The sequence below is a fragment of the Macaca mulatta genome, chromosome 4, assembly GCF_049350105.2.
Source record: "Macaca mulatta isolate MMU2019108-1 chromosome 4, T2T-MMU8v2.0, whole genome shotgun sequence".
Classification (NCBI taxonomy): domain Eukaryota; kingdom Metazoa; phylum Chordata; class Mammalia; order Primates; family Cercopithecidae; genus Macaca; species Macaca mulatta.
In genome coordinates this window covers 5,110,804-5,120,747 of record NC_133409.1, presented here as the reverse complement: position 1 = coordinate 5,120,747, position 9,944 = coordinate 5,110,804, and positions in this window count along the sequence as shown.

The window sequence follows — 9,944 nt, the reverse complement described above, 5'->3', positions numbered from 1 at the left end:
TAGCATAGACCAGTGATGATGTTGCTATGCCCACACACTGTGAGGGTCTGGAATTCTAAAAAGACCCAGTTGGGATGGCTGCCGTTGCTCCACGGTGTTTGGAGCCTCTGCTGGGAAGATCCACGTAGTTTCAATTTGTTCAAATGGCTGGGCCCTGGGACAGCTGGGGCTGGAGAGTGCACACACCTGGAGAGGGCCCTTCCTCCCACATGGGACACTGGGCTGCAATGGCGGGAAGACCGGCCCAGCTGAGATGGTCAAACAGAGCCCTACCCCATGTGCCTTCTTCTTCCATAGAGCCCCCCCACATGGCCCCTCACCACAAGAGTCCCCCTACGTGTCCTCCCCTCCACCAGAGTCCCCCCAGCATTGTGTCTCTGGGATCCTTCTGAAGTAGCAGCTGGATTCTGAGAAAAATCTTCCCAAGATGGGCCTCCAGGGAATCAGTACTCCAGCTGCTTTCCAGCCTCCTCGAGTCACAGGACATCAGCTCATTCTGCTCTGTAGCTGGGGGCATCACTTTTCTTTCTTTTTCTTTCTTTATTTTGTTTTGAGACAGAGGTTCACTCTTTCACCCAGGTTGGAGTGCAGTGATGCGATCTCAGCTCACCGCAATCTCTGCCTTCTGGTTTCAAGCGATTCTCCTACCTCAGCCCCCTGAGTAGCTGGGATTACAGGCGCCCGACACCATGCCCAGCTAATTCCAAGCCCAGCGAATTTTTATAGTTTTAGTAAAGACAGGGTTTCACCATATTGGCCAGGTTGGTGTCACACTCCTGACCTTGTGATCCACCCACCTCCCAAAGTGCTGGGTTTACAGGTGTGAGCCTCCACACCCAGCCTGCCTTTCTTTTAATGCTTTGATATCTGGCAATTCTTTTTCTTCTTTATTTCCCTGAAATGAATGCCTGGCTTAGAGTAGGAAACGAATTTGTTGACTGAATAGATTGGTGAAATGACTGCAGTGCTATGATGTTGAGAAATATTTTCTTTTAGGTCAGCATACACATATATGTGTATATCTTTATGCAGGTGTGGGGTAGGTGTATATATGCATGTGCACGCCCATTCGTGTATATCTCCCAGGCACTGTTTTGCAGGACAAACTCGATGACGAATAGAAATTCCTCTCTGAATTTTTCATCCTTAGGCATTTTTACAGCATTCCTTTCTATTTCTATCCTGGCTTAGACATTGGAGCAGTTCTTAGGATGCTTGCTCCAGCCAACAGACAAAAGGAAAAGTGACTTCTCTGCACTTTATGATTTACATCAATTTTATGTAATTAAAGTAATTTAGAGCTGAGTTTCTGAGCTTATAATTAGGGTTTTAAAGCTTATGTTAAGCTGCTCTTTCAAAGAGAATTGCTTCTTAGATGGAAGAGCAGATTTGGACAGAAGCATTTGGATGCTGTCAAAAGGCATTATTTTGTGTATATGTGCCTGCTGTGAATACTGACATAACTTCCACACTAAATTATGACTATAGGGTCTTGAAATGTCACCAAAAACAATGTGATAAAAACGCAAGAATATGTCCTGGCTAGTGATAATCTCTATAGTGAATTTCACTGGGTAAAATTAAAATAATCTACAGGAAGACTGTACTTACTTATGAGTCAGTTACAAGAAAACATTCTGAGGAAATGATTGAGTCTTTTCACCCTCAATTTAGTGTTTTAAAATGCAGGCAATTATCATTTTTTCAGTCTCTTGGGAATTTAACTGTTACACAACTTACTACCCCATACAATAAGTATTCAAATATGAGGCTGACTCATATATACTGTTTCACATGTTATTCTTCTTTTAAAATTGAGAAAATTATTGAACATAATTAAAAACTCATAAAATACTTTCAACATTACTGTATTTCTACCAGTTTTATTTCTTCTCATTAAAAATCCAAACCATCAGCCTTTTGTAGAGAGGTAAGAATTGACTCTATCATATGCTAGAATATATATCTACGTGATTTATCCTGGAGTTGACTGCATGTAAGTGATATATTAGAGGTACTCTCATTAAGAATGTTTGTTTTGTGCGAGGCGTGGTGGCTCAGGCCTGTAATCCCAGCACTTTGGGAGGCCGAGGCAGGTGGATCACGAGGTCAGGAGTTTAAGGCTAGACTGACGAACATGGTGAAACCCCATCTCTACTAAAAATAGAAAAATCAGTCAGGCTTGGTGGTGTGCGCCTGTAATCCCAGCTACTCAGGAGGCTGAGGCAGGAGAATCACTGAACCCAAAAGGCGGAGGCTGCAGTGAGCCGAGATCATGCCATTACACTCCAGCCTGTGTGACAGAGCAAAGCTCCATCTAAAAAAAAAAAAAGAATGTTTGTTTTGTCTTAAGTAACTGACCTAAACATATGTGTGTACACATAATGTTTTTATAGAAAGAAAGGCTAGAGAAATACCCTGAAAAAAATTTTCTTTTACTTATTTTCAAATGTTTTATAATGAAAACACGCTACTGTTGTAAAGAGAAATACCACTTAAAAATTAAAATCCAGAAATGCAAAACTATATCTTCTGATTTCTTCACATCAATACAATTAAAATTCATACTTCTGGCCAGGCACGGTGGCTCGCGCCTGTAATCCCAGCACTTTGGGAAGTTGAGGCGGGCGATCACCTGAGATCAGGAGTTTGAGACCATCCTGACCAACACGGTGAACCCCTGTCTCTACTAAAAATACAAAAATTAGCTGGGCTTGGTGGCGGGAGCCTGTAATCCCAGCTACTTGGGAGGCTGAGGCAGGAGAATTGCTTGAGCCTGGGAGGCGGAAGCTGCAGTGAGCCGAGATCACACCACTGCATTCCAGCCTAGGTGACAGAGGGAGACTCTGTCTCAAAAAAAAAAAAAATAAATAAAAATAAAAATAAAAATAAAATAAAATAAAATCACACTTATTAACTGTTCTAGGATGCTGGGCACATTAAAGGAGTAAGGCTTGGTTACTAACTGAAAATAAGTCATAAAATTCTGACCAGTAGGACAAAAGTATACACTTAAAAATGTTAAATCAAACCCAAAATTAAAATCTTTTTTTTTTTTTTTTTTTTTTGAGACGGAGTCTCGCTCTGTCGCCGGGCTGGAGTGCAGTGGCCGGACCTCAGCTCACTGCAAGCTCCGCCTCCCGGGTTCCCGCCATTCTCCTGCCTCAGCCTCCCGAGTAGCTGGGACCACAGGCGCCCGCCACCTCGCCCGGCTAGTTTTTTGTATTTTTAGTAGAGACGGGGTTTCACCGTATTAGCCAGGATGGTCTCGATCTCCTGACCTCGTGATCCGCCCGTCTCGGCCTCCCAAAGTGCTGGGATTACAGACTTGAGCCACCGCGCCCGGCCGCAAAATCTTTTGAGCTGTATTAAATGGCTGATTATCTGTCAAAATAATGCTTTTGGCTGAGTGAGGTGGCTTACGCCTGTAATCCCAGCATTTTGGGAGGCTGAGGCAGATGAATTGCTTGAGGTCAGGAGTTTGAGACAAGCCTGGCAAACATGGTGAAACCCCATCTCCACTAAAAACACAAAAATTAGCCGGGTGTGGTGGCAGGCGCCTGTAATCCCAGCTACTTGGGAGGCTGAGGCAGGAGAATCGCTTGAACCTGGGAGGTGGAAGCTGCAGTGAGCCGAGATCGTGCCATTGCACTCCAGCCTGGGCACCAAGAGCAAAATTCTGTCTCAAAATAATAATAATAATGCTTTAATTGACTGCAAAGTTAGTTCCTTTGTCATGACATTTGGGAAGTCAGTATCTTTGTCACATGAAAACTACTATAAAATATATATATTAAACCTAAGAAGCTAACAAAAACTTAAGAGGGTAAGTATAATATTTATTTCACTTTTTTTTTTTTTTTTTTTTTTTTGAGACGGAGTCTCGCTCTGTCGCCTATGCTGGAGTGCAGTGGCCAGATCTCAGCTCACTGCAAGCTCCGCCTCCCGGGTTCACGCCATTCTCCTGCCTCAGCCTCCCGAGTAGCTGGGACCACAGGCGCCGCCACCTCGCCCGGCTAATATTTTGTGTTTTTAGTAGAGACGGGGTTTCGCCGTGTTAGCCAGGATGGTCTCGATCTCCTGACCTTGTGATCCGCCCGTCTCGGCCTCCCAAAGTGCTGGGATTACAGGCTTGAGCCACCGCGCCCGGCCTATTTCACTTTATACACTGTAACTTGATGAGGAAACATTTTTATTTTATTATTTTATTTTATTTATTTTTTTGATACAGAGTCTCCCCCTGTTGACACGGCTGGAGTGCAATGGCATGATCTTGACTCACTGCAACCTCCTCCTCCCAGGTACAAGTGATTCTCCTGCCTCAGCCTCCCGAGTAGCTGGGATTACAGGCGCGTGCCACCACACCTGGCTTTTTTTTCTTTTTTTTGTTTTTTTTTTTTTGCATTTTTAGTAGAGATGGGGTTTCACTATGTTGGCCAGGCTGGTCTCAAACTCTTCAGGTGATCCGCCCGCCTCAGCCTCCCAAATGCTGGAATTACAGGCATGAGCCACCACACCCGGCAGAGGAAACATTTTTAAAGCAAAACAAAATCTTAGATGAAAGTGGAGCATATTTTGTATCTAATGTAAAAAGTACTCATTTTATTATCATTCTTTTTTTTGGAGACGAAGTCTGACTCTGTCACCCAGGCTGGAGTGCAATGGCATGATCTTGGCTCACTGCAACCTCCGCCTCCTGGGTTGAAGCGATTCTCCTGCCTCAGTCTCCCGAGTAGCTGGGACTACAGGCATGCACCATCATGCCCAGCTAATTTTTGTATTTTTAGTAGAGCTGTGGTTTCACCATGATGGCCAGGCTTGTCTTGAACTCCTGGCCTCAAGTGATCTACCCACCTCAGCCTCCCAAAGTGTTGGGATTACAGGAGTGAGCCACTTGCCCGGCAGGTTTGATTCTTTTGACAAAACTACTTCATGGGTGGTGTTCTATTCATCTTCAAGAGGAACATATTGCCTTGTATCTTTGTGTGTGTGTGTGTGTGTGTGTGTGTGTGTTGCAGTCTTTACTGCTCAATGACTAGACCCTTGGAGGCTGAACAATAGTACTATCCCAATTCTGTCATTCTTTATTTGTCAAAATATTTCTATAAAGTGAAACTTTCCCACATATACTCTTTTCGAACTGAATAGTACAGTCTGAATAAAAAGGCATAATAAATTTTGTCTCAATTCTCTTTCTTTTAATTTTCAAAATAAAGAGTTGATTCTCTAGTGTCTTTTTTTCTTCTTCTTATGAGATGGTATCTCACTCTGTTGCCAGGCTGGAAAGCAGTGGCACAGTCATAGCTCACTGCAGCCTTGGACTCCTGGGCTCAAGCCATCCTCCCACATGGCTGGGATTACAAGCATGAGCCATCATACCTGGCTAATTTGTGTTTCATTTTTTGTAGAGACAGGATCTTGCTATGTTACCCTGGCTGGTCTCAAACTCCTGGCCTCAAGCCATCCTGTCATAGCCTTGCAAAGTGCTGGGATTCCAGGTATGAGCCAATGTGCTCAGCACCTAGCATCTTTTGCAGGTGGCCAGACACGTGTTTATGTGTGTGTGTGTGTGTGTGTATGTTTGTATGTTTTAGAGGCTTTAGTAATTTTGAAGGTGTTTTCAATCCATTGCAGTTAACATCTTTATTGATGTTCAAATTGTCCCATTTTGGCAGGTGGAACGTCTTCAAGTCGGCTTCTGAATCCCATGGGTATGACGCTTGCAGTCTTTGCTTTCTGGCTCTCTAATACAATGTTCCAGGCTCATTTTGTACATATTATGCCTCAGACCTGGAATCAGCTACTTCTCCAAAAACTCTTGGAATTTTTTTTTTTTTTTTTTGAGACGGAGTCTTGCTCTGTCACCCAGGCTGGAGTGCAATGGCGTAATCTCGGCTTGCTGTAACCTCCGCCTCCTGGGTTCAAGCAATTCTCCTGCCTCAGCCTCCTGAGTAGCTGAGATTACAGGCTCCCACCACCATGCCCAGCTAATTTTTGTGTTTTTAGTAGAGATGGGGTTTCACCATGTTGGTCAGTCTGGTCTCGAACTCCTGACCTTGTGATCTGCCCACCTCAGCCTCTCAAAGTGCTGGGATTACAGGTGTGAGCCACCATGTCTGGCCTTTGGAATTTGTTTCCTTTTTTTTTTAAGTGAGAAATGTTATTCTAAGAGAAAAATGTGAGAATGAGGAATATTCATTTCTATTGGATTGATCATTGTTTTTGAGTTTTTCCACTGAACACATTCATCTATCATATATCTACGTCTATCTATATGTATACATTCATTTATTCATGTGTATATGTGTGTATATAAGCACATAGCTGATGAATTGATATGCGTGGGCACACACACTTAGATAAAGATATACCTCATGAGTTTAAACTGATATTTGTAATTAAAATTCAAGACACAGGGTATTTAATTAATTTGTCTTATATCTGGTGTCCTCTTTTTCCAACACCAAGAGTCCTGGTTTTCTTTTTCTGAGATGGAGAGTCTTGCTCTGTTGCCTGGGCTAGAGTGCAGTGGCATGATTTTGGCTCACTGCAACCCCTGCCTCTTGGCTTCAAGCAATTCTACTGCCTCAGGCTCCCAAGTAGCTGGAATTACAGGCGCCCGCCACCACGCCTGGCTGAGTTTTGTATTTTTTAGTAGAGACAGGGTTTTCTCCATGTTGGCCAGGCTGATCTAGAACTCCTGACTTCAAGTGATCTACCTGCCTCAGCCTCCCAAAGTGCTGATATTACAAGTGTGAGCCACCATCCACAGCCGAGTCCTGGTTTTCAAAACAGAGAGGATAACACAACTGAATGTATCATATGATTATTTATTTACTTTAATTGACCTTGCACACACTCCATTCTCGGAATAACAATGCCATCACTATCACCCAAAATGATTACTGAAAGGCTAAAAGACAATTTTCATATGCTCTTCCAGTGCCCTCCTCATATGTCTTCAGAGTGGTGGTGTATCTACATTGTCAAGTCATGCATCTGTTGCATACTATCTTCTCTTTTTTGAATCCATTGATGTGCTAGGATATGTTTAACAAGCAGCTCCCAGAAAAAGGGGGAAAAAGCCCTGATTCATAGCATTTTGCAGCTTTCCATGGAGTAAATACTTTCCTCATTGCAGGTGTGAGCTATCAAGGTGATGTCATTAAATGTGGAGTTCGGGAAAAGATGTGTAGAAGCTGACCATATCCCCACCATTCGACACAATCAATGTAAATAACCTCAAAAGCATAGATAATTGTAAAATGTAGTAAAATAATTATGAAGTGATGTGTTTTTAGTGTTTATTGTTTTTAATATAATTTATTTAAATGTATGTTCGTTTATATACTTTAACTGTTCATAATGTCTGTGTTTAATAACCAACTCATAAAATTCTTGAAAAGTTAATTGGCTCTCATAAGCTTGTCCAAATTGCCTCCAGCAAACAGCTGGTCATATCTATACCTGTATCTACCTACCCACCCACTTAATATTTGCCATCTGTCTTTATGTCAATGTCTCTGCAGTCATTGTGACTGTTTGAAACTTGTTTACTAGTAGATTCCTTAGGAATCGCTTATGGTAACTGTATTTCCTGAGTCTTCGCATTTTGGTAACAGTTTGCTGCTTTTATACCTGAAAATTATTTTAGCTCATCTTTACTTTCCTCGAGTATCTTTTTTTATTTTATTTATTTATTTATTTATTTTTATTTTTTTTTGAGATGGGGGATCGCTCTGTCGCCCAGGCTGGAGTGCAGATCACAGCTCCCTGCAGCCTTAAGCTCCTGGACTCAAATGTTCCTTTCAGCTCAGCCTCCTCAATAGCTGGAACTACAAGTGCATGCCACCATGCCTGGCTAATCTTTTGTAGAGACGGGGTTTTGCCACATTGCCCAGGATGCTCTTGAACTCCTGGGATCAAGTGATTCACCCACCTCAGCCTCCCAAAGTGCTGGTATTACAGGTGTGAGCCACCACACTTGGCTTGAATATGTAATTCCATTTTGTTCTGATGTAAGGCATTGCTGTTGAAAAATTTGATGTAATTTTCTTTCAAAATGTCACTGCATCTTCTTTTGGTCGGGAAAGGAACCCCAAGAAATTTTATTTCTTCCCTCTTTCCCTTTCTTCCTTCCTTCTTTCCTTTCTCTTCCAATAATTTTACTAGAATGTCTTGGTATTGGATATTTGGACTCCATTTTCCAAGGTGTATAGATAATCTTTCAATATGTCGTTTCAAGTATATGATTATTTCAGGAAACTTTTCCTGAATTATACATCTTGTTTGTTTGGATCTATTCCTTTGATTTTATTTCTTTAGGAACTAATATATCTGTATGTGTGTCTGTGTGTGCGCACGTGTGCACGTGCACGTGTCCGTGTGTACAGGGTCTTCCTTGCCTGTTTCCTATATCTGTATATCTCTCATTTCCTCTTAAATCTTTTTCATCTTGTACTAATTGTCTACTGCTGCTGTAGCATATCACCATAAATTTAGTGTCTTAAAAAACACATTTATTATCTTACAACTTTGCCTTTCAGAAGCCCACCATGGGTCTCACTGAGCTAAAACCAGGGTGTTAGTAGGTCTGGATTTCTTTCTGGAGGCTTTAGGGCAAATCCGTTTTCTTCCCTTTTCCAGCTTCTAGAGATAGTACACATCCCTTGGCTCATGACCACTTCCCTCCATTCACAAAGTCAGCAATGTTTCATTTCTCAGACCATTTCTTCCACAGCTGCATTTCCTTCATACCACTGCAGTCAGCTCTCCACTGTTAAGGACCCATGTGATTAGGCTGGATTCAGCTAGATGATGCAGGATCAGGCTTCTCTCTGGAGATCCATAATGTAGTCACATTTGCTGTCACTTTGCCATGTCAGGTGACACAGTCACAGGTTCTGGAGATTAGGATGGGGACATCTTTGGGTGACCGTTATCCTGTACCACACATCTCTTTTATAGCCTCATATTTTTTCATATTTTCTTTTAATGCATTATCAGTTCTGTTTATTTACTCGTGTTTCTTTCTCTCTTCATTTCTGAAATGTTTTTCAAATTTTTACTTCTTTTCTGAGTTTGTCATCTCCTTTCTGTATTTTTCTAAATCTGACACATGTCATCTTTTCATGTCTTACGTCATTTTAGATGTTTATTAACTTATTTTAAAATATTTTAGTTTTCATCTGTTTCGAAGCCCTGGCTTTCTGCCACAATTTATTTTCTATAGAAATTATTTTTTATTCTTTTTTTCTTCATAATGACTTTGTATGGGATTTGACCTTAACTTTTTTGTTACTCACCTTTATGTAATGCTAGTTTTCCTGACGGGAAGACTTAATTAGGGTAGTTTTTCTAATTTCATGGCTCTCTTTTTTCTTTATTGATTCATCTCAAATTCAATAACAATTCAATAGGTTGGCCCTTGATAAACTGATTCAGTATCTTATCTGGATGAGAAAAGGCCTAAGAATAGCCAGAGAATTCCTAAAAGACAAGAATAAATGAAAGATAGCCCTATCAGATGTCAAAACATATTATACAGTTTTAATAATTTAACACTGTTATTAGTGTAGTTATAGAAACACATACAAATGAAACAGAATGGAGAACCCAGGAAAAAACCTGACATATATCAAGCTGATTTATGTTAGTGTCAGCATTGTAGCTATCTGGGTAAAGAAGCGACTCCTCAGTATAAGAGATGCTGCAATAATTGGTTATGTATGTGGGAAAAAATGAAAGTTGATATCTCCCTCACTCCATACACTAAACTAAATTCCAGAGAGATTAAGGATTCAAATATAAAAAGCAACACTTTAAAATTTTCAGCAGAATACACAGAATAATATTTATAGACAGCAAGTTTGGTTTCTGAATACCATTCTCCACTAGAAGAAAATAGGGATCCGTGGAGAAATGGCTGGTTCCAGAGCTGGGAG